This window comes from Bradysia coprophila, unplaced genomic scaffold (genome assembly GCF_014529535.1).
Source record: "Bradysia coprophila strain Holo2 unplaced genomic scaffold, BU_Bcop_v1 contig_297, whole genome shotgun sequence".
Taxonomy (NCBI): Eukaryota; Metazoa; Arthropoda; class Insecta; order Diptera; family Sciaridae; genus Bradysia; species Bradysia coprophila.
This window is the reverse complement of record NW_023503555.1, coordinates 7423712-7450860: the sequence shown is the minus strand read 5'-3', so window position 1 is coordinate 7450860 and position 27149 is coordinate 7423712. Positions and strand designations below refer to the sequence as shown.

The 27149-nt window shown below is 35.0% G+C and overlaps 1 protein-coding gene and 1 long non-coding RNA gene across 2 annotated transcripts in view; one reads left to right on the top strand and one right to left on the bottom strand.

Annotated features, from left to right (window-relative positions):
* The window catches only part of LOC119078978 (exostosin-1), a 79761-nt gene that overhangs the window by 30494 nt on the left and 22118 nt on the right, over positions 1–27149 (bottom strand). The window lies entirely within an intron of this gene.
* Positions 216–27149, top strand: LOC119078981. Its single transcript, XR_005088093.1, has 4 exons — positions 216–226; positions 16609–16612; positions 22469–22475; positions 27006–27149. It is a non-coding gene; the product is annotated as an uncharacterized LOC119078981 (long non-coding RNA).

Here is a 27149-nt window from a genome sequence, read left to right as displayed (position 1 = left end):
CTCATCAAAAGACTTATGTGAACTGTTTGCAAACTCTGGAATTCTAGAATGATTAAGAATTTTCAGAGTTTCCAAGAATTCCCTGAGTTTACAAATATTACAAGAATTTTTAGGAATTTCGAAATTTGTAGTTGTTATTGACAACCTCACCATGAAACATTTTTCCGAATAGCCGAATAGCAAAATGAAAACATATTACAATGTGGTTTCCGAAGGCCTAATTGATGTTCAAATGATTTGGAGCAATCGATTCGAAATGCAGCTTCTAAGTAAAAATAATTGTGAAAAATTTTTGCCCCTTTTTACAGATTTTCCCAGAACTTTCACCACTTTTCCCAGTTTTTTAAAACTTTTGTATTTATCCTGAATTTTCCCACTTTTTCCGGATTTTTCCAAAAATTCCTCACGTCTACAGTTTTTTAAAGAATTTTCCAGATTTTTCTAAAATACAATTGCTAATAGTTTCCTATGTGCAGAATGAGCACCAGCTGAATATCACCAGCTGGTGTACAAACAAAAACACTTTGTATTGTATACAATTCAAAGACAACCTACAAACAGTGCATTTCTACATTAACGTCATCTACACGCACATAACACGTATGAATGAAGTAAACACATTGTTAAGAATGTGTTTTGATTGTTTATCATACAATAAGTGTGTGTTAGCAGATCCAGCTGGTGATATTCCAAATTGTCCCAAAATTTTCACAGTTCTTCAGGATTGTTTTTTTTCAATTAGGAACATTTTGTGGAAAATCGGAAAAAGTTTGGAGAAATTAAAAACAATTAAAAAAAGTACCGGCAACCAAACCAAACTTATTCTGTTTCAAATATAAATTCTCACATTTACACATTAAAAGGTGAAACATGTTTTTTTTGTTTTGAGACTCGTTGTGGTTTGTAAATGATTTCACACAAAAAATGTTTAACAAACGAAATTCTAGATTTTTAATTTTAGTAATTCACTCCTGTTATAAGCGCTTGCACCAACAAAATTCAGAAAATGAAAATCTAGATTTTCATTTGTTAAACGAAATTCTTGTGGAATCAATTACAACCCACAACAACTTCCAAATTGGAAAACATGTAGAATTTTACTTCTATCTTCAAAAAAGTGTCGAGAATTTTCAAGAATTTCTCAAATTTTCAAGAATAAATTTCCCAAAAATAGGCCCTGCAATGTATTCATATTCAAAACACTCCCACATTAATTAGACTCAAATAGATTTTCTTCATCCATATTCCGCTCTCTCAATTTAATATAAAGAAAAATGAAACCGAAAATAAAATGAAATTCTATATCGTTCCACAAACTTTATGTTTACCCGAACAAACTCCCAAAAATTTTGAACAGACTTCACTTCCTGACAGTGTAAACAAGCGCACAAAAATGTTAATGTTTTAATTTGTTAACATTGAATTGCCTAATGTTTACACCATCTCCAACTTCTGTCTGTTATAAAAAGAATATCAGGCCGAACCAATGTTGACCTTTCGCTTGAGGAAAAAAATTTTCGCACGTAACGTGAAACTGCCTCATGTATACAAACAAAATTGCTGGAGAAAAAAAAAGTTTTGCCTAAGTTTTTTAAAGCTATAATACGATGTGGTCGCCAATGATATGTGATATACAAACATCCCAGCTGTGTATGGGGGCATATTATGTGTATCTGTGTATGTGTCACAGTTCATACGAAATGGGTGAAAAAAAGGGCTATCGCAAGCTACATTTTACGAGACATTAAAACAAAAGTTGAGTGGAAATAAAAGGATCATTTGGAAAGCTCGCATAAAACATCAGTGCCGGGTATGAAAATGAATGGTTGTATGAAACATTAAAATAAAGATAAACCAAACGAGATGCGTGAATGTTTATTTCTGTGAAAGTTTTTTGGTAAAAATTTTTGCCAAAGAGTTGGGAGTGAAGAATCGATTTCAATTAGTCGTTTTCGCTTCGTTTTCCCAAATTAGACGAGTCTTAAAATTAAACCAAAATAATTAATTGACTTAATGAAACATACACTTTTCCATAAGCGATACATCTTTGAATTGCTTACAGAACACATCCACCAGAGAGGTAATGTGATTAATTCCATTTCATTATTACATTTTCTGAATATCGGATTACATCTCTGCTGTTGTTTAAGAGCAACCACTTCAACGTGAAAAACGCAAAACCAAATAGCAAAATGAAAATGGAAACGTAAAATGTAGCAGTGTGGTTTAGACGACTTAGAGATTCACTCAACTTCAAGTACAGCTTTCACCGAAAGTATCGTTGAGCGAATTAGAGTATTCAATCCTGTATACAGCTTTCCAGTGACTATTCCAAATTTTTCCCGATTTTCCAAAACAATTCACTTTTCTGGGATTTTCCAAAAAAGCTTCCAACTTTTTCCACTACTTCCAAAAATTTCACAAGTTTTCCTAATTTTTCACAAATTTTCCCGATTTTTTCAAAATATTTCCTATTTATTTCCTGATTTTTCCAATTCTTCAGGATTTTTTCCCTAAATTTTCCAATTTTTCTCAAAAAATTCTTTCTTTCAATTAGGAAAAGTTAGTGGTAAGCGGGAAAATTTAGGAGAAAATAAAAAAAGTAGAAAAACGTCACTGCAGCTTTCAGTGAAAGCCTTTCATTCGTTGTTTTGAACAATGAAAGTCTAGAACAGGTATGGTCGATCGGCGAATTCGTCTTAAACGCACTCACATTTTATGTCAAATTAATATGAAAATGAGTGCGTTTAAGTACGAAAATCAAATTTTTATGTCCTCCGGGCGGACAATAGACCATACCTGTTTTACACTTTCATTAATTTTGAACTCATAACATTTCGATTATTTAAGTCTCAAACTTATTATCGACAGGTTAAGCTAACAACACCTTTTCAATAAGAAATTTCCGGTTCATTGTTAACATCTATGAAGGTTGATAGGTGTATTGTATACTCTCACCAGATGGAATATTCTTTCTGTAACACCAATTCAGTTTAATTCAATAAAACAACAGCATTTACGAACTTCCTGAAGGCGTAAGCGTAACCAAACTTAAATTGTTTGAAATAGAAATTCTCCTATTTACAAGGAGCATTCACTTCAAGTGTAACAGCACAGAAGCACGAACGAAGCAGAAACAGCAATTCTATAAAGCATTTTACCGGATGAAAGAAAACGTCTCCTCACTTTCACTCGTATAGTTTCCATTACTGCTACAATAATTTGACGAAAATCGTTTACGGTTTCATTCATAAAAGACGACCGGAATTTTCTTGGTTTTTGGAGTCTCTCTCCCTATTCCCAAGTATTCACAATACCTAATAGAATTCAAGCTACACATTTGTTCAACCTCCTTCAATCTACTTCGTTCGGCAAAAGTGAACGATCTTTACGAACGACGCCTAACCCACAAACCACCCAAAGTTCACCAGATAGACTGGCATTCAAGTGGGTCATGCCCGTTCCCCAAACGTATCGACGGAATAAAGTGATTTAAGAAACGAAAAAGCGGAAAACGAAATTACTTTCAGTTCATTTTATCACATGACAGAATTCACATTTTTGAATGGAAAGCAATGTGCCCTCCCTATCATGCAATGTTGTTAAACATTTTCCCTCTGTATATCGTTCCACATCTTTTACAGCACATATACACTCAGACAATGTGATGTAATCGAGGATGCTCACAAGGATGTAATAAAATTGTTTGCAAATCTCCACGGTTCATATACTAAAGTAGCATACGTGTGGATGTAAATATGTACTAGTCCAGCAGCGATAGACCCATATAGCTTGCGGTATATATATGATCGCAAAGTGAAACACTTACACAAAATTCGTCTTATCTAATTACATCCTGACGAACTATGTGCTTTTGTGTAGCATCCTAACTTTTCCATTTTACGATAGACAGGGCAAACCGATGTAGAGAGAGCGTATACGTATAACGTTCTATCAACGAACATATTGTAGAAGTAGTGAAGTCAGTCACATATGTGTCATATTAAACGAAATGAATTTATTTCGGATGCATGTCCATGACTAACCGGAAGTTAAATTGAAAAAGGAAACTAACTAGCCTGCTTACTAACTAGTCTGGCAAAACTTTACTTAAACCAGATGTTCGTTTAAGATTTGAAAATTATTGTAATTACACCACACCGTATTTCGGATGCCGTTGGGCTATGCTGTTCCTCTCAGTTTTTTTTTTTGCTGCCTTTTCTTCTGGAGCAACAGAAATCTCTAACTTGCATATAGTTGCTCGGAATATGATTTGAAAAGTTTTAAAATCACAAAGTTTCGTTTCGCATATAAAAAGCCATACACAAGAATTTCCTTATAGTGAGTGGATTACCATACCAGGGATAACGATCAAAAATAGTACACAGAGAGTTTCGAACATTTTTCTGAATAATAAATCGATGTTTGGCAAAAGTTATCAGCTGGTGTATGTGCTGGTAGCTGGAGATTTCTTTGCTTGGGAAATGAGAAACAGAAAAATAAACGGAACATATTTGGATTTCGATGTGGGGAAATGGAAGCACCAGTTTCGTAGAGTGTATAAAACACACACACACACACAGCCACATCAGAAGACATGTTCCGTTCGGAATATTGTGTTGAAAAATTGTGGGATATTTTCAGTTCCTGATAAATTATACATGGGAAGAAATATGCAACAAATTTAAATAAAAACGATTCCTCGAAATGGATATTGAGAAACTGGTAATGTAGCACACGGAATATTTTTCCACGAAAGTATTTGCCAAAGACGGAAGAATATAAATGATTCTTGTGTTGTGCAGAAGCGAATGATAGAATGTAAAGTTTACAGCAATTCCGAATGTATACCTCAAACCAGAATGGCAAAATAAATAAGCCGAAATAACAACCGGAGCTCTTGTACGAAAACTGTTGGCCATGTCTTTGCCTATCTGCGTCTTAAATTATAAATTGCATTTAACGGAGGGGGATACAAAATGTACTCAACAACAAAAATAGGAAACAAATAACAAACGGAAAAGATTGGAGCATCATTTCGGAGGCTAAAGAGAAGCGAACAGACATTTATGTTGGATTGCTATTTATAATGTCGACTGAAACGTACGAGTCAAATCTGATAACGGACCTTCATCACAATTCTTTAACGAGATATTTGCATGACTTCATAACACATGAGTTTATAAACGGACTTATTGGAATGTATATCGATTGACGTTCTAGATTTATGATTGATTCGTTTTTCAAGTACTTTTCAGTCAAAGGAAATTTTCCTGTTTAAACCAAACTCAAGAAAAGTTTTCAGTTTATGTGAGTTTTGTTTGTTGCATTCGTTATATCCGTTCCACATGTACGTTATTTCATAAGAATACTTTCGCGCAATCGAGAAGCAGATAACCGTGCATTTTGAGTTCAAAAGGATTTTAATAAAGAAATCCTGAAAGGATTTTCGAGGATTTTGTCTGAGGATTTTCTGCGATTCGAAATGTCAATTATTGTCAATTTTAATGGAATTTACACGATTTTAAGGATTTTTCTTGATTTTCAAGGATTTTTTTATTCAAAGCTGAACTAGCATAATAGCGCTCTCTTTCACGTATTATGTGAGTGAAGCGATTCTCTTTTGTTTACAACATGTGGAACGCCGTGGAAGAAATAAAATTGTAGAACGTTAACCACGTATTTAAGTTTTGCTTCTTAACAATCAAGATAGTCCTCGCAAAAATAAAACTTAAGACACTCACGCCGATTTAACCCAGTTTTCGTTCCCAATATTTCGATAGAACTGTACGCCGCGCCAGTTCGTAGCAATTAGATTGAAACATAATCCACGGATAGTGAAAAATGAGTTAAATAAAGCCTCCCCACTCAGTGGGGCCCACTGCAGGCACTAAAGACTAAGTTTTTAGATGATAAAGTGAAAATACCTAAAGGTAACTTGCCGTGTTAAGTCAAAACTTCGTATTGCATTGTTCGTATGAAAGCTCTGAGCTTTTTTTGGATTCCATTGGAAACTTAAATCTATCGAAAGCTCCTTAAAAGCGAAGATACACATGCGTTATGGTGTTTTGGCTTAACACGGCATTAACTCTGTACGATTGATTTTAGGCAGATTTGAAAAGCTAGTGTGAATTTCGTTATCTTGATGGTTTACCTATTTTGTACGAAAGAGTTTTATTGGCGAAGAAACTTTAACTAATTTAAAGTAAACATAATTGTCTGCCTTAACTACTCACAAAGGGTCAGGGGCTGGATCATTATTAACTAGTTTCACTAATTACGGTTCTAGTTTGATATCATTACCGAGAGACACCGTGTCTATTTTCAGGATTTTTTTTTCGAGAATTTTCAGGAGGTTTGAAAGTTTTCTAGAATTTTTAAGAATTTCGAGAATTTTCAAGAATCATTTTTACTAAAATATTCGCTATCTAGGACTCTAGGAGTTGAATACCAGTTCTCCCAACAATGCCTTTGCTGGTAGCTCGTTCGACGGTTAAGCACGCACTTTTCATTTCGTAATGGTAAGCAGACCATTGTAGCAGACCATCTGTTATCGACAATGTATGCTTTTATATCACAAATATTTATGTCAAAACAAATGAAGTAAAAGATTTTGTCTTAAAGACTGGTTTAAACAAATGAAGTAACAGATTTACTGACCACATTATGATCAGAGATTCAAATTTTACGACATTTTCGATAAGTATTTTTTGCCATAGATAACAAACGTGGACGCAGACTTCTAAAAACAAATGTTTCACTAGAAATTTAAATTGGAAAAGAAATCTCCAAATCATTTTCAATTAACCGTCGACTACATCGGTTAGGGCTCCATTGGCTCCAAAAACTCTTTAAAGTCAGTTTTTCCGTTCCTTCACACTTTCACTTATCCTTGTCAAAAAGAAGAAAAGTGTTCTTGAAATTTACTTACCGAACAACGACTAGTGTATCAATTAGCAACACTTAACTCTGGCTTAGTCCAAGCCAAACACTCGGTCAAACAATATATCATTCAATACGTACCATTTACACACAGGTGACCAGAGATAATTACTATGAGTATATATTCTCCAAACCTAAAGATCAGATGAATGTATACAGACCGTAAAAACAGAACTGATAAAATGAATCATGTTATACTTGTTTGAACGCATATCCCCAGCTATCAATAAAACCCAACAAAAGCTCACTTGAGAGTGAACTCTATGTGGTAGAAATCAAACAAAAAAAAAGTTTCCGTAATTAGAGAGTCCTTTCGGTGCACTATAGTCATTCAATCCGCTTATAAAGGATAAAATGAACCAAATAATCGCACAAAAAAAACTTCACAAAGCTGAGCTTCGGATTTCCATCACACGAAATTAGTAGCTTAAAAAAGTTCATAAACTACGAATCGAATCGGGTGGAGTGGAAAAAAAACCACCCTGCCATACATTCGAGACTTTTGTCAGCATATATTATAATCAGGCCACGAGCGAAAATCATATTAACCACTTTATCGATTCGGTATATGTTTGTAAGTAATGTATATCATGCGAAAATCCAACGTTAAAAGACTGAACTTTTTTTTTGTTAACCATGGCAAACAGAAAGTTCTTTGTAAGATTACACGAAATGAAATTATAAAAGTTTAGTAATATTCTCAAATGAGATTAAACGAAAATTGTGAATTCCGTCTGACTGTAATTCTATATTGAAAATGTTTCTGAATGAAATTCACGTAAATATGGGCAGCATTAAGTGGATATGTTTTTCGTTAAAAGTTAATCGAAGTTGACGTAACAAAATAACGTTATTTTTACCAATTTTTTTTATGTGAAAGTTTGGGATTGCCACAGGATTGCTGGTTGTTGTGTGAATATATACGTATGGATAAGGATGAACAAAATGCTATCTATGATTTTGGCAAATATATAAATGGGAGGTTCGGTGAGGAGTTCGGATGGGATTTATTTTTAATCAAGTCATCCATAGATGTTTGCTGAAGTATTTGGTATTATTGGTAAGGGTATTGCTGTTGTCGTTGTTGTGTTTTTTTGGTAATTCGCATATTTAATAAATAACTTCGGGGAGAATAAAATATGTTCTTGTTTCCTCCAGTACGTATATTATTCCACAAGGGATGATATCCCTCCTACGTTATATCGAAGACTTTTCAATTTTTTTTTTCGAAAACATAAAAATGACATGACAACCTTATCTCAATTTAATGAAAATTAATATCAAACAAAAGAGGAAGTGTGGGCGACATGATACCGATATGGAATTGTCGGTTGGAATGAATTTATTGTGGATTAAAATATGGGTTTCTCTATTTTCTACAGTCATGAGAACCTAAAAGTATCGCTGTGCTCGCTTTGTCTTCAGCCCATAAGACAACGAGTACATTAACATAATCATTTACTTTAATGTCAAAATATGCATAATTAGTACCCCTGTTTCAGTAACTAAATGGAGTAAATTTACACCCTGACAGACACGTTATAGTAGATGCTACATATTGTAGTGGATGCGACACATATCAGTGACAGATCCGTGCACAAATCTAATATTTACGCACGGATTCTATTGTAGTAGGTGCTACTTGTATCTGACGATGCATTTTTACATAATCTTTTTAGTAAAATTGTGTTAATTTGTGATGATTTTGACACTACACTAGATAACATCTTGTAGCTAACACGTTAGTAAATGGGGTTGTTTTGCGCACTCGATGAGTTGCCGAGCTCGCTTCGCTCGTTTCGCAAATCTCATATTTAGATCGCAAAACAACCACATTGCTAACTAGTTAGCAAAATAGCTATTTAGTAATCTTCCTGTGGATTACAGTTTGTGTCTACCTAGTTTGTGTCTATAATAGTGCTTTTGCTATCTTACCACCTGGTCCCCTCATAGAATCATTTTTTTTTCATTGTGTGAACGAAGAGCCCGATGGTCGAATGGGTAGTCATGCCGGCCGTGGTTAGTCTTAATGGTAACAACTCAATAGCGTAATGGTTAACTCGTTTGCTTTCCACTACACGAATGAGTTGCCAGTCGAGGGTTCGAAACTCAACCGCAACAAAAAAAAAACGATTTTCAATCGGTTCAAAAATCTGGTGCAGTTGTGTTAGAGCTATCACACGGCTTACCGCTCAACATATTGTTATTGCCGCCGCTATTCTACTCCTATTAATTTCGTTACTACTACACTAGATGTAACTATTAGGTTAGTGGCACAGTTTACCACTGAGCAATGTAGAAACGATTCTCGAAAAATCTCCTTGCGGAGTATCTGTTATTGCGGAGGGTCTGTTATTTATTTTTGGGCTTAACACATTGCAGAATAATGCGCACGCTGGAACTTCAGACACCCTGGAAAGTAGTAAAGGAGTCGAGGGCTACCTCCAAATAAAATTTAAAAAATCTAAAATTTAATTTTTGATTTTTAGAAATTTATTTCCTCGACTCCTTTACTGATTTCCAGGGTGCCTAAAGTCGACAAGTCACAGTAACCAGCAAAGTGTGACTGGTTGATATGGTTGCATTAATTAAAAGCGCGCTATTTTCTAACGATATGTTCTCATCCAATTAAAAATATGAAAACAAACATTTTTCGGATCCCGCACATGTATCATCATTGCATCAACATTTCCACATGAAATGTGGCCTCCGAAACGAATAAATTTTTTTTGCACAAATTGCATTGAAAGAAGGAAAAAAACAACAACTTCGAAATGAGAACGGAGAGAGTATCATTTGTCGCCAAAAATCAACGAACCGCATTTATTTAACAAGCACACACATTCCCATTTTGGTTTGGTCAGACAAAAGAAAATTCCGATACATACAGATGAGTTGTGCTCATGCGATAACAAGCATAAAGTGCATTGCATACACATTATATAACTACCTACAGAATAAAATGATAATGTTCCTGCCAACACAACCAGTGTCATTTTATGTTATACAATTTTATTGGGTGAAACGCACGAGGGCAAAGCAATTTTCCGTCTTCATGTTGTTGTTATCTGCTGTAACAATTTACAATATCTGAACTTTGTTTTTCAACTTCTCCAGAACTTTATTTCTCATGGGAAACACGGTCAATTTTCAATTGTCTCAATGGAAATTGGTACCGGTAGCATGAGAGCCTGTAACACTATGGAAAATCGATAGCTCATGGAAAGTTATTAAACATGGATTCGGTAAAACATTTTTTTTTGTTTTGTCTGTAAGGCTTCCCTTTGATGATGCAGGTGAATGGCTTTGCATAAATTAGTGATAATAGCTTGTGGATTTCGGTCTCACAAGTTTGCGGCAAAACAGTAATTCATGCTGCAAGCGAGATGGTAATTGTGAAAATTTGATTTAAATCACCAGCATGATGGCACCAAAGCTTCGACCACTTCGACTGGGATAAATGCAATGGTATGATAATCCAAACATTTTGAAACTAATTTACGAGTCTTGGAGAACTTTAATAGTCATTTGCATTAAATGAACTCTCAAAACATTTGTTTCTCTACTTTCTCGAACAGATCAAATATTCAGAATTCGGAAGATAAACAAAGTTGCAAAGTAATTTCCTCGATAATTTCTTAGTTTTTAATGGATTTTCATGTTTTGTTCCAACAATTTCCTTAATTCATTGACGCGATTTAGTGCATTGGTGGAGGAAAAACCTTGTAATCATTTTGTCATACGTTAAGAACATTGTAAATTTACTGTCATTAATGAGCGATCCTTTCCAAAGTTAGATCAAAATATTTTCCAACGTTTAACAGGTTATGGGCCCAGTTGTTGTTGATATATTGAATTAGTATAGCCAAAACTAATTTAATCAAATGTACATATGTTTGCATAGCATGATAGCAAGAGATAACGGTATAGCACGCGTAGGTGAGTATCTTAAGAAAGAAAATTGATGGGCCATGCCGTTATGTCCTGAAAGATAATGGAATGAGCTGGAACAGCGTTTCTTTTTAAGTTTGTGGAGAGAAGCATGGTAGCATCGACCGGGTTTACGTTTGAGAAGGAGTGTTGGAGAATCAAAGTACTACATTCTGTGGAAGAACAACCCAGTAATCGTTTTGTGATACTTTAAGAACTTTCTGAAGAATCGTTAGACTTATTTTCGGCCAAGAAATTCTTTAAAACGACCGTGACCGTGAAATGTCGATTTAAAGAATATCTTGGCCTAGAATAAGTTATTGAGCCTTAGTCTACCGTCGCATTTCACCGTTCAGCACTCCGTTTACATGACAGTTGGTTTCAAACATTGTCCTGAAATTTCGACGACATGAGTATCGGCGACTTCCTGAAGAAACGGAGAGTAGTCGCCGTTTCTTCAGGAAGTCGCTTTTTCTTCAGGAAGTCACCGTTTCTTCAGGAACTTGCCGTTTCTTCTCGTCGTTTCTTCAGAAAGTCACAGTTTCTTCAGGATGTCGCCGTTTTATGTATGAAGCGGTGACTTTCTGTGAAAACGATGACTTCCTGAAGAAACAACGGGAAGAAACGGTGAATTCATAAGAAATAACAAGTTCCTGAAGAAACGGCGACGGAAGGTTCTAATCGTTTTTTCAGGAACTCACCATTTCTTCTCATCGTTTCTTCGGGAAGTCAACGTTTCTTCATAAAGCCAAAAACCAAATTCTATCGTCTCTATACAGAAAGTCGATAATAAGCGATTTGGCGATATCTTTTTGGCAGTAACTTTTTGGTTGTTGAATAGTCTTGCTGTAATAATCTTTCTGCATTGAATACCAACCATAAGGAAGTAATCCCTTTACGAATTTTCATTGTACATAAACAGCGTTTTAACACGCCGAGCGATCCGGCCCATTGCCCCGGAGCGAAGCGGAGGGCCGCAATGCGAGCCGGGCGCCGGAACGGTGTCGGTAACTTAGGAGTTATTTTTTTTTTCTCACATCGTGTCATAATTAGTTACATAAAAGTGTTTTAAGACACCGAGCGATATGTTTCTGTGTTGTACTTGAGTTTTTTGATTTCTCCATATAAAAATGTATGTAAAATTAAGAAAAAGGCAGTAAAGCACAAAACAGAAAATGTGTCGGTTTTCAAAATTCAGAGCGTGTATATATAAAAAATGACACAGACTAATTATGACACGATGCGAAAGAAAAAAAAATTAACTCCTAAGTTACCGACACCGTTCCGGCGCCCGGCTCGCATTGCGGCCCTCCGCTTCGCTCCGGGGCAATGGGCCGGATCGCTCGGCGTGTTAAAACGCTTTTTATGTGCAATGAATTACACAGACTATTTATGACACGATGCGAGAGAAAAAAAATTAACTCCTAAGTTACCGACACCGTTCCGGCGCCCGGCTCGCATTGCGGCCCTCCGCTTCGCTACGGGGCAATGGGCCGGATCGCTCGGCGTGTTAAAACGCTTTTTATGTGCAATGAAAATTGGTTTTCATGTTGTAAAAAGATGAATTCTGTAGTGATGAACTAAACTCCTTTACGTTACATTTCGGAACCAACAAAACGCCTTTACGGCGAGACAAAAATTAGAGTTGATTTGGGATCTCAATGTCAGCTGAATTAGCAATCTTGAGTTGAGATTGTCAACTGAAGAATTTCTTGAAATCGAAATTTCATCTCAAATCAAGAATAAGCCACACTGTACGTAGATTTTATTCATTTAAAATAAAATACAAAGCTTTTTATTTTATTTGTTTTAGTTGCTTGCAATCAGAGATTGAACGGTAAGATGCGTTGCTTCTGATAGTCGTTGTTTCTTCTCGTCGTTTCTTCAGGAAGTCGACGGTTTCGAAGAAACGGTGACTTTCTGAAAAAATGGCGACATGTAATGACGACTCTTCAGATTTTCTGATGAAACGGTGAGAAGAAACGGTGACTTCCTAAAGAAACGGTGACATCCTATAGAAATGGTGACTTCCTGAAGAAACGATGACTTCCTGAAGAAACGACGAGAAGAAACGGCGACTATAGTGGCCGGTTCTTCTCGTCGTTTCTTCAGGAAGTCATCGTTTCTTCTCGTTGTTTTTTCAGTAAGTCACCGTTTCTTCAGGAAGTCACCGATACTCATGTCGTCGAAATTTCAGGACAATGTTTCAAACGATGAAAACCGGAGTCTCTTCTCAATTGTTTAAGCGAGCTGCCACATAAACGGAGAGCAAAACTTATTTATGATTCGATTTTCATTTATAAACGATGACTATAGTCATCTGTTATCGACAACGACAAAAAAAAACGATGCACGGTTCTCTTATACATATAGTAAAATCTATGGTAAAACTAAAGAAGTACAAGAGATTTTACATCAAACGCTAAGAACTGGCTTAAGCAATTGAAGCAATAGATTCAACGATTGATTTATCACACGTATGATGTTTGCAAAAGATAGTAGATCATAAAATCCCCCAGCAAACATCCAATAGTCGCGTTGAACCCCTTCTTAATATATTTATTTTGCGCTTTATTTGACACGCAACTGCATCATTGTTCATATACGACATGATTCAGCACCGATTCTATCACTGGGGCTGGTAGCGTCGATATGAAATATTTCTCTCAAGTTATTCACGAACATTAGCATTTCCTAATTAGCGATCACGAAACTTACATAAAGCATCGTAATGGAGCATGTGTCGACCTCGCGTATACACTAAAGGCACAAAAGATGACAACGCCTCTTCGCAGGCAATGTTCAGAACATTATTTGAATATATAACGGTTCCGTAATTAATGTATACACGAAACCCTTTGTGTATGCATTGAACGATTTATGTACCCCATGGAAAATCACTACACGTCGTTATTGTTAAAAAGTTACTCTTTTTTCCCTGATTTTTATTTTATTTTCTATCGTTGGTTTTTCTTCGGGGAAGATTTCGTACATGGAAGACGGAGGTAGAAGATGCTTATAATTCATACAACGTGCTAAGTGGAACTATATAGAAATGGCGAAGATATACGGTAAATTTATAGAAAAATATGTTGAATGAATACATGCATTGAATACATTTTTGCCAATATATATTTTCGATAAAGGGAGAGCACATTTTCGTTCGGAACATTTTTATCATCGCAGCTATTAAAAACTTCCCACGACTACGATGTAGAAAAGCGTGCTCATAAATAAGTTCACATGGTATGTACATAGCACACGAAATCACAGAGAGCAGAGCATATCCGCAACGTGGTTGACGGCATTGCCATAATCAAGTTATTTACAGTGGAATCCGAACAAAGTTTTTGTGTTAACTTATGGAAATGAGCTATGAAACTTGTTAATACTTTAGCATACATCCATCCGCTCTTTCCTCCCATCCATGAAACCATTCCCACTAACACAGCTGTATTTGAAAATGGGAAAGAAATTATTAAAAATTTATCGAGAACATCTTCCGAACGTCGTCGTCGGGTAGAATACACATTTTGCTGTTCAACAATCGAAATGGTTCGAATGTTCATAATATGTAAAGTACGATTGCTCTGGCACGTCTATTAGGCGAACCCGAGAGAGTATTGAACAATACATCAAATTGCATTAACGAGAACCGGATATTGCTGTTAGCATATTATAACAAACTCAAATATCCCCCGTCCGTAGAAGGTTTTCAGAATCTTTCAATATACTTTGCAAATGGCTCGCTCGTTACTTATTTAATAACTTACAAATATATCTTTCAACCGGTTCGTAATAGCAAATTTTTTTTAATGGATTCAGAACAGTCAGGCACTGGTGAATGTGGAAGAGAATTGGAGATTTTATGCACCCACTATAAGTTTTCTCCGCAAATAAAAATAATTTTTTTTGTAAAACTTTTGAGATGTAAATTCGCATTTATTAGTGGTGGGCTCGGTGGTGATGTGGTGGATTTTTTTTTTTTTTTTAATAAACTCACATTTTTATTATCAAAGTTTTGTCGCACATAAACCATTCTATTTTCCTGAAATTAATACCTTTGTTATGGACTCGTTGTGGTTAATAAAAATCCACTATGCCAAGTTGTTGTACAATGTACGTGTACACAGACAAAACAGTTTGCAAGAAGTTTGCTTTTGAATGTAATTTTTTTCAAGCGGAAAATGGGAAACCAGTCGCAGTGTGGTTACGAGCTAGATGCCACAACATAGGCATAAAAATGTTGTTGATGTAAATATAGACAGGAATACGGATGAATTCTGTGACAAACCAGAGAAAATTACGTAACCAAATCTGTTTTATTTTCCCAAAAATTAAAAATTTAATCACGACAGTTTATTAATAGCTCCTCTGCATCTCAATGGTTTCACGTTAGAATTTGGTGTTGTGACGCTAGTCTCCAATGACATGCTGCAACAAGTCGGTAGCTCTGTAACTAAATATACGAAAAAAAAATTTCATCACCTCAGCCCTCCAAAATACCTTTTTCGAATTTTTTTGAAAGCGATTTTAGCGTGTAGGTACCAATACTTTTCTCGACACACACGAAAAATTCTACTAACAAGACTATCACACAAGGCGTATCACCTTTAGCGAGACCCTCATCCAATTCAGATGGACATGGACGGTATCTATGGACGGTCACGCTAGGTACATACGGTTGATTAAGTAAATTTATCTATTTCGTCGCACATACAATTATTAAACGAAAAGCTTGTGTAGAATCAGCTGAACATCTCCAGCTGGTCGACAAAGAAAATACCTTTGTATCGAAAACAATTCGAAGGCAAGCTACATACAGTGTATACATACGTTAAGGTCATCTATGTGCGCACATAACACGTATGACTTTAGTAAACTCGTTGATTAGAATGTGTTTTGATTATACATTATAAAACGTTTGTTTCTTTATCATCTGACTCTCCGAACTGAACTAAAAAATGTCATACGAACGGTTTAACGTGCAAGTGTATCAGTGACGTCTCTGAAGTAGAGAAATCCATCTTTTATTTGAAAAAATTGCGACACAATTTACGCCACAAGTTACTTCGTCAACCGTGGGACATTTGTCATATATCTACTAGTATAAAAAAGAGGCCAGATTATTGACCGGATATTGGCTATCCCACGGCAATGTTCAAAAAATGATGATTTGATTTGGGAAAAAATTGGTCATCAACAAAATTTGATGATTAATTTCTAGTTTTGATTTGATTTCGTCTTTTTCTGATTTTTCCTTTTTATTTGTTTTTTGCGTCACTGATGATGAGACTAATGAAAATTTCAAGTTTCACGAAAAATCAATTTTTTGAAAAATCATGATGATCACGGGAAAAAAATCAAATTGATTTGATAATCACGCTTTTTTCATTGATGGTCAAATTGAGTTGATGTCATGAATTTTGATTTGAGTTAGATTTTTGAACCCTGTCCCACGGACGGGAAGGCTCAGTGGTTACGTCCTTCCATCAAAATGATTCGGGTTCGATTCCCGTGTCACACAATTCCTGTCCTAACGTCCTAAAATACGTTCCGGCTGCAACGATGTACACACTAAATTTAGTATGTTACGTCACTATTTGTAAATATTTGTTTAGGCAAGTGTGAGGTTTGCGGAACGAGCCGAAGGCGAGTGGAGTAATCACACGTGCAGTGACGTAACACATTTTACATGTTTGTGGACGGTAAGTGCATTTTCCCTGTCGAAAACAGTGATGTAAAGTGCACTTTACCGTGCATAAGCATGTAAAATCATATGACGCGTCATGACGTAACGCAGATACGATAAATTCGTGTGCATAAAATCTAGCCTACATTTAGGCGAGATGTAAGTATGTGCCTAACTTTCCTCAGAGAGTATTTACATACTTCGTTGCGTGGTGTGGAAGTCACGTTAGGCTGGTGCGGTGACCCACGCCGAACTTGGTATTAACCGAAAAGGGCTGTTCGTGAGGTCTCTCAACAAACAAATAATGTCAATCCATGTGAACGGAGGGAGTTGCGTCACACATCACTCCAGCGAAGGCATTCAATGTTATTCCTGGAAACGTTCAATTTCGATTTTGTTCAGTGAATTCATTGTTTCGTCCGGCGCAAAATTTAGCAATTGGAAGTCATATACAAAATTTAATTAAAATAAAAAAAAAGTGTAGCCGAGAGCGAAGCTATTCATTTATGCTTTTCAATAAAAAAGAAACTAAAACCTGAAAAAGGGATTTAAACAGTGTAATCGCACTAGTTAATCACTCCGCCCTTCATTTCGTTAAGCAAAGGTTCAGTATAATTTGTAAGCCTGAGTGCTTTGCAATCTTACATGTCTAAACATTCCATAAAATATGAAATTACTTTGCGGTCATGCATGGTAACAAAGTGAAATATTGTTTTTTTTTCAAGATAATTCTTCAAACACCTGGTGTGTATATTTTTTCCCCAAAGTCCATATTAACAGGAGTTACAAGGGATAAGCTAAAATGTGGCCTATATATCGCTTGGATGCGGTTTGTGAGGGTTTAATTTGAGCATAGAGGAGAGAGGAAACATTTTTTTTGTGAATATATTCATAGCTAATGCGGATTTTGTTTTGCCGGATATCAATGGAATTATTGCGACAAAATAAAAATAAAAATTTGCTACCGATCCCAGTTGAAATATATCTGTTTTCAGCAAGTTGTACTGTAACAATAGATTCAGCATTCAGATTGAGAAAATAGAATTGAACGTTGAGAAATATAGGGCAGGTCAGTGCTTAGGGGAAATGAAAAAGAAAAATAGAAAAAATGAAGACGAAAAAAACAAACTTTTTATTTTCATCCAATTCAACATACGTCTCAACTCACAGCAATTGCTATCTAACTCCACCAATGAACACTCCAGCTACAGCGTTTATTTTGTTAAAAAAATATTCCAAATACAAAAGAAAATAAAATACGAGTGTACACATATGACACGACCATTTGTTTTTTTTTTATTCTTTCTATTTACACCCGAGGAAAGAGGTTAAAATTGTTCATACACCATATTATTCGTTAGGGTGTGTTTCAATTTTTCAAGGGTTAGATCTGTTTGTAACTTTGCAGAAACCATGCAACGAAGAATGTAGAATCACTTACAGTAAAGTTGATTCTTTTAGTCGTTTTCGTCTTTCCTAAAACTATATATGAAGAGTTAAATGCAGAAATAAGAAATGTGACATTAGCGACTTATAAGAAAAATGAAGTTTCATTCATTTAGCACCGTTTTGATTAGGCCTGCGATCTTTTTTGCGTTTACCTATAAAAAAACTTCGATTGTGAGGAAATTTCAAACGGAGCTAAATGAATGAAATTTCATTTTTCTTATAATTCCCTAATGTGACATGTACCGCTTCTGCATTTAACTATTGACTTAACCGCACAGCTTTTGTGTCTTTGTTTTAGCCGTAGTATCAAATGGGTTAACGGTAGAAAGTTCATTGGACGCCGAAATTTCGTTCAATGTTTTAAAATGTAATTTCCAACAAACAACGAATACGGATCTCTTCTTACGTCAGCAAATTCTAAACATTTGAATCTAGGAACAGTTTTACTTGACTTAACCCACCTGAATAAAGTGATTCGTCTAATGTCACGAAAAATTTTGTATTAAAACTTCAGGTTACCTGAAACCTTACCTGACAGGTTTGCATGTTCATATCATTTCAGGTGTTTTTTCTTTTCTAAAGTTGCCTGACCTGAACTTGCGGGTTTTACAGTCCAGTCAAACACAAGAGTGTGGTTGTGGTAAACAAATATAAGCACGCATAAGCACTGAAGCACTGGCGGGAAGTCAAAGGTTGACGTGAGGGTAAAGGCTGGTGGGAAGCTTAAGGTTTGTGGGAAGTTTAAGGTTGGCGGAAATCTAACCGTCAAGGAGAAGCTAAAAATTGGTGACAACACAAATGGATCACAAATAGATCGGCCACAAACACATGGCCTTTGGCCGTTCCTTTCCTTTTTCGCACAATGAACTTTGATCGAGTTGATATACATCTGGACTGGATGCGTTCCTTTCGACTGTTCCTCCCTTCAGTACATGTGTTATTGTTAACACCAAAATATTGACAGTCAGAAGACTTCTTAGAGTAAAACACATGATTACTAGCGGAAAATGATACGAATATCAAATTCACTGTTAACGGATTCTACACTTGTCGGTGCGTCGTTTCTACTTCCAAACACGTCCGGAAAAAAGCGAACACCCTATAATACGTGCAACTAGACTAGCGAAAAGTGAGAACCCCCACATATACATGCCAACCTCTTTGCATTTACTCCTTTGTTACATGTCACGCGAAAAATCTAAATTTAAATTTAAACCATTTCAAGGATTTTGCTATTGGTTATTTTCTTCCCCCCGCGCATTCGTTGGTGTGTTTCGTTATCATGCTTTAATTTTGCATTTGATTCATGGAACACAAAATATGGCACCGAGAATATAATGTATGGGTGTGCTTTTTCAGCATATTTTGTGCGGTATGGTATGTGGATTATGTATGTATCTGGATTGGATTAAATCTGCGGTTCAATTTGTTATCGAGCAATTTGTTATTTATGGAAATTAGAAATTTATTTGCTTTTAATAAAGATTGATATTTGATTTAGATGTCACTCAGTTAAATTTAAATTTCCAGGTGAATACACAAAACAATCAATGGGTAATGCAAAACCAAAACCCATATGAGTACATTTTATGTACGGCCATGCGTAATGCGATATTTAGCTGATTAGCTTTAGCTGGATTGTGGGTAGATATTTGTGGACACTAAACCAGGTGCATGCAACTGATACATTGGCAGAAATAACAAAAGGACACTCTAAATAGCTGATTATGCAACCAGTGAAAAGAAAAATTCGATATTCGTTCGTGGTGTGAGAATGATAACACATGAGAAACGAAATTTCTCTACGTGTCATCAAAAAAATGTTTTGTTTTTTTTTCAATCAAGACATAGAGTGGAAAAACCACATATGGTCTTTAAACTCGAAACATGGCACAATTTGGGTAACCTTGAAGGCAAGAAAAATGATTGATGCTATTCGCACTCGGGTACGAATAGTGCCATTATTATTATAGATGCTATTAGCACCCGGGCCTATTATGTTAATGAAATCATGCACTCTTGAAATGTATTTTCACAAAGAAGGAACCGATCAACCGATGTAAAAGAATTGTGAAATGGGTATTTGCGTGGATTTTGTAAGAAGGTTCACCAGTATTTGACCATTTACTGAATGTCTGACGAAAACCTTGAGTCGATTTCATTTTGAATTCTGACGAACACACACACACACCCTTTGTATTAGTAAACTATCTAAGCTGTGCAGTATCTTTACGTCACATCGTAGTTAAGACACTATGTGAAGCTTGTCCTTTCAAATACAAATGGTGTGTGTATATGGATCAGCTAGTGAAATAAACCTTAAAAATGAAAAGACTTAGCTATTTTACTGTTGGTGCCTGTTCAGTGTTCAATCGTGTCAATGAGAATACTTAGCGATAGAGCTGAATGAATGTAAAGAATCATAAAACTTACTGACATATTTCCGGCCAAGACATTCTTTAAATCGATTTTTCACCATGAAGCCATGATGGCTCATTTTTGGCCAAATGGAGAAAAATGTAGATCTGGACCAGATCTCTGACATATCTAATATATTGTTAAGTTGGTACACATGCGGCGAGATCAAGGGTGAGATAGAACGAACATATGAATGTTCCTTCTATCTGGCCGCATCTTGTACCAACTTAACATTTCTCTGTTTTAAAGTCATTATTATCCCAGTCAGTGAACTGTTTCCAGGCTATGATATTTTGGCACAAAATTTGAAAAACCCTTAGCGAATTCAAATTTTGCGCCAAAATATCATATACTAAGAATCGTTTAATTGACTGGGAGCATCGATGACTTTAAAAACTCTCACAAATTTAAAGTTGGGTTTTCTAAAGGTGAACAAACTGTAAGTCTTAAAGTTTAAGGCTCAAACAAGTAGAAAACAAAGACATAAAATTGTATTTGTCTACTAAGAAGCGCTATAACGATAATTGTCAGAAAATCGTGTGAATTACGGACCTCGCTTCGCTCTGGCCGCTCGTACTGGAAGCTGGAAACCTATACTTTCCTATATTACACAAGAAGGTATCAAGGAAGAAATTATTCATAAAATATCTCTCACGTCGTTACTCCAATATTATCCATCTACGAATTTCATTCTCCGTCGATTAAAACTAAAATCTTGAAAATCGGTTAAGAATTACTCGAGTTATCGAGGGAACAAGCGTTTCTCGAACAAAAATCGAAATTATTGTTACGGACATTCCAAGTGATTTTCAGTCAAGGGAATTAAATAAAATCGGATTTAATTCTGGAAGATGCGGGAATTTGAAAGAAGATTAGGTTCAAATAAAGAGACTTGAATATTCGTATCTTATTACTAGCTTCTTCATATTAACGATACTACAAAAAAATACTTTTCTTTTGCGACAAATCATGTCGTAATGGAACAATTAAATAATAAAATTGCCCAATGTTTCTGATTGCAGTCCTGTGACGTAATCTTATTAAGACATTGACTCTGACGTCTTCATACCATTCTTTCACAAAATTAAAAACTCGCAAAAAATACGTAATAATTATAACGAACGATTAAATCTAGCTAACTCTTATTAATCGGTGAAAATAAAATCCTAAAATCAAAAGATTCTGCAACCAATTTTTGAACTGTTCCAAATTTTAGAAAGTATCTGGATTTTCTTCTTTCAATTGAGTTTAAAACCATCATTACCAAGAAAACGACAATATTAGAAAACCAACAAATCAATTAAAGTGGTTGAAAACCAAAAAATAATGAAAGTACAACAACCGAAAATACACGGCACATTATGTCAAACATGCAATAATATCACACCAAACTGTAACAATATTACAGAAGTTGCAATAGTATTCGTTTGTAACGCAATAAGATAACAAACGAATATTATTGCATCACAAAAACGCGGATTCGATTTCTGGGGCTATGGAGCGAGATTAAATTTTTTGACTTGTGTACTTTGAAAGAGCTCATGAAAGTTCACAAAAGTACGCTATTGAACCAAAAAAAAGTTTGGTCCAAGTCCTTAGGTTCACTCACTGAACCCTCCAAATTCCGTAATAATATTGCAAGATTACAAGGTTCAGCGAGTGAACTTAAGCATTTGGCCCAAACTTTTTTTGGGTTCAATAGCGTACTTTTGTGAACTTTCATGAGCTCTTTCAAAGTACGTAGGTCAAAAAATTTAATCTTGCATATTGGCCGCAGGAATCGAAGGTGCGTGGCTGTAATAATATAGTTACGGGAACGTTACAAACGAATACTATTACAACTTTTGCAATATTATTACGTTTTCATGTTTGTTGTGTTGGTAAAACCAAATCGTTCATTTTTGTTTGTCTTCTTATTTTCATGTAATGTTGACAGTGACTTAGTTGGAGATTGTGTGCATGCAGGTGGATTTGAGATTTTAATTGGCTTTAATGTGTGTGCAAATTTAAAGTGTTTGGCGTGAATTTCAGTATTAGGCTCAAAGTGAAAAAATTTATCTGAGAAAAAGTTTAGATTTCTGATGATGTGAATTAGAGTAATCATTGTTATTATTCTAAAGTACAAATTTTAATTTTGCTCAAACTTTTACTACTTTTTCATCCATTCCGAAGAAGTAAGGTAAACATCCTCTAAAACTGAAAGTGCACTAATGCTACAATAAAATTTCACACATTGTAAGCTTATCAAATTCTTGTGAATTTTTTTTATATATTCGGAAATTGTTGACACAAAATCGAATCTCGGTAGCCTTTGTAACAAGCATTTTTCATCGTTCCCAATTCAGAATTTGAAAAATTAAATTACGTAAAGACGCCAGCTGATTAATTAAATTCTCTTTTTTTGTAATATCCCGCATCTTCCTGGCTAATTTCAATCCAAACTTTACCGAAAGCAAGGTCATATCATCCTTCATAAGTATGTAAAACAAAACAGACTGAACGTGTCCCACAAAAATCTGCTTGTAGGACAGGTCGTAAGCTAGTTCAATCTAAAGATACATACAAAAAAAACTATCTGTAACACATTGCCCTAGGACTGACAGAAAGACGAGGTCACATGTCAAATTAGAGCGTATCACAAGAACAACAAACGAAACAATCTCAAACTAAAAGTGATATTCCAAACGATAATTTCATTCAAAAAGTTTTTCTTCTTCCAATTCAATTTCCCTAACCGTCAAATTAGTTTCATTCTAACAAAAACATTCTTAGTGAAAGATGCAAACTGAATATAATGCAATGAACGGCATCAGAACGCAATCTAAAGAGACTCCCTATGTATTCCCACATCACACCACACACACTTGAAAACCGTTTCACAATAATAATGACAATGAATGGAGAGATGACAATCATCCAGGAGCATTTTAAAATTAAATCAGAAATATAAATTCCATGAACGAACACTCCCAATGCCACTGCTACTATACATTATATTTCTCGTATGAAACTTTGTGGTTTGCATGAGAAAATTGGTTGAAAATAAATAATAATACAATCTCATCGGCATCAGTATTATTATTATATATTATAATATCCCCCAGTTATTGATTTCGCATATTATGGAGTATGTGTGTTATTATAGAAGCAAACGCGTGAAACCAAGCAAAGCGCTTCGACGTTACCACATAACTCCTCATAAATGGTTAGCAAAATTTCAATGAATAATATACAATTTTCGAAAATTCCTTGCTGAAAGGCAAATACAATAAATTTATGATAGATGATAAGGAAAGATAAGGTATTCCTTCGAAGATGGGGTACATAAAATGTGGCGCAAATATTTTACGTTTTCTTGCATGCGATATAAATATTATTATGCGAATATACCACACAAAGGTGGCTGTTGTGTATAAGGTTGGAGTTAAGTTTTCTTTTTTAGATTGGCACAAATATGTGGATGGTTAAAAAAGGGAGGCTCTCTCTTAATAACATTAACGGGGGATCTTATGTTAGATTTATCGCAACAATGTGTAATGTATTTAGCCATGTATATATGTACGCTACCAATGCCTACCACAGCCAGAATTGTTGTTGTGAGAAATTTTTCAATTACATGTTTTCACTTAAATCTTAGTATACGGTTGAAGTCGACATTTCGGTTGGGTACAGTATGGTTAGTGGTGGGATTTTAATCTTTAAGAAATGGTAAGCGTATCCGGCAGGGCCTATTTTCGTGAAATCGTTTTTGAATGTTCTCAAAATTCATAAATTTTTTCGAATATAAAGAATTCTAGAAATTCTGGAAAGTTCTTGAAATTCTGGAAAATTCTTATGTTCCCGAAAAAAAATCTTTAAATTCCTGATAGTTTTCAAATAAAGAATTTTGAAAATCTTCAAGAATTTTAGTCTGGAAAATTCTCGAAATTCTTTACTAGAGAAATTCTAGAATTTCGATTGTTTTCAAAGATTTCAAAAAATAGATTTAAATTCTTGACAATTCTTGGAATTCGAGAACTCTCAAGAATTTTCAAGATTAAAATTCGTGAAATCAGAACTCGCGAACTTTCAAAATTAAAATTCGTGAAATTCTTGAAAATTGTTATTTTCGAATTCTTTATTCGAGAATTTGCAATTTATTTCCAGAATTTCAAGAATTTGCCAGAATTTCATAATTCTTGAATTTTTTCGAAATTCTCGAAGTTCCATTTTTTTCACAATTCTCTAAATTCTTTAATATTTCCAAAATTCTTGAAAATACTCGAAATTCTTAAATTGAAGGATGTTCAAAAATTTCAAGAGTTTCAATTCAAGAATTTGAATTCATGAAATTCATGAAACTTTTGAAAATTCTCAAAAAAATGTCTGTGAGCAGCGGGAATCAACCAAGAAATCCACGAATAAATGTCGAAAATATCCTAAAATTTCATCTAACAGTGTCCAGATTTTTGTGAATGAGGGCTTGTTAGAAAGACCTAGTCAAAAATGTGGAAATGGACAAAGATTGAAGCAAATTGATGACAAATTTTTAATTTTCTTACAAAGTTACAGCCCTGAGGGAAGTGAAACGAATAACAGTGGTTTGCTTAGGTTGTTTTAATTAAGTCAGTGAAAGTCTACAGAAGACATTCAGATATAGCTCCGGTATAAGAATAGTCTCTGAATACCACACATTCTTTTTGATGGAAGAGGAGCACTACATACACGTTCAGCTCCACTGGAGATTCTCCAGCACACTTCAAATTGAAGGAATTATAATAAATTACGAAAATACAGAAGTAATGGTCTGACATGTCTTTTTCTTGGTCAATTCTTGCACCTCCCAGCCATGTACGTAGCCCATGTTCACTAACAAATATCATCAGTCGATGATAAAGTATCAAAAGAATTGAGACAATATCAATCGATTGTTTGATCGACAATCGATAAATATCGACTGATAATCGAATTGTCAGTCAACCTTTGCCGATTTGGGAGGACCGATTATGGGTAAATATCGGAAAATCGGTAAATATCGATTGAAATTTGATGTTTATCAATTGTCGATAAAACATTCGAATGATATCTACTTTTAGAAAATATCGATATTCGATTCTAAGGAAATAATCAATATTTTATCAATCAAATAAATTATCGTACATGCCTACATGTACAAGACCACTTCAATCAAGACTAGCACAGCTCATCGCTTCCTTTTGTTTTCGTTGCGGATAGCAGATGATTACCCTCTTCTAAAAAGTCCAAGACTTCCCAGCTTTTACACAGCGAATTTATGCATTTAATAAAACAGAATGAAGTACCCACTTAAATGTACACCAAAATGACGATAAAGTAAAATGTGTACACATCGGGACATAAAGTATATGTACGCCCCGACGAGCGAGAAAAAAAATATTAAACTTTAAATCCTCTGCAATATGTTCACAATGATTAATGTTTTCTGTATCGGGATGATTTTTTTTCTCTGTGTGAAAGCGGCAGGATTTGCTTTATTACTGTCACTTTATATAGGAGCTCAGTGCCATTATTTATCGACATTAAATTCACTTTTTTTTCTTAATATTTTTTATTTGTCGTACCGGAGGATGCTTGCTGTTCCTTTTATATTCGTACTCAAGCTAAACGATTTTAAGCCGCAATTTTCATTACTTATACGAAAAATGGAGCGACTGATTCATAAAATTGTCACAATAAAAATTTCGCGGTGTTGGATCGTAATTTACATTTTTAACAATTTGAATAAATTTGAACATTTTCCGCCGCTAAATGATAGCTAAATTTAACCGCAATTAGAGATGGTATATGTGGTATATAAGGTTGAATCGGTATAATTATGAGCACTGAATAAGTTGATTTTAAAATGGGATGAGCACAAAAGTCTTTCTTTTTTATTGAATTTAGAAACTGTCCAAAGTACATTTCATGTGTCATTTCAGTATCGTAATGATGACTTTTCAAAACTAGTCAGAGCGGAACTGGTTACACTCAAAACCCTTCGTACGATGAAAGACGAAAATTTGTAAAAGCCAAAAAACCGAAAAGCTCGTTGGACATCACCTTACTGCCCTTACATTCGGGCCTGAAACTAATGGTTATCCAAAGTGTACACGAAAGTGAGGACGAGATAGACAGATGTGTTGTAGACAAATGTGACATGACATGTTATATGTAGTGGAAGAATGCAAACAGTAAATCGTCTGTTCATCCTCTAACAATGTCCTCTTGTGCATTTGAAGACATTTGGGGCATTTGAGAAAAAGTGTCGTAATGATTCACACCACAGTTGTATCAAATATGTGTCGTGAACAAACAGCAGTCACTAGGACGCTTCATTATGAAGCTCTACGAATATTTCGTTGCACAATTTTGATTAAAGTATGCGGGTACTGCCTAAAAAGTGTCTAAAATCAACCGTGCAAGACAGAAATTCACAAAAATTTGCATTCAAACCGACGAAAATACGAGAAAAATCGTGCGAAGCGTGAAAAATCTTTTACTTCATTTATTGAGCATGCTTTTTGCTGTATAGGTCCGCGTAAGTAAGAGATTATCGTTCATTTCTGAAGTCGTCCAGCAGGGCCTATTTTAAGGGAATTATTTCCCTAAAATTCCTCAATTTTTAGTCATTTTTTTGACTTATTTACTTCCAAAGCCACATATTGAACAAATTCTGGATTTTTTAGTTGTGCTCGACCATATGTGAGCCAGTCAAGCATTT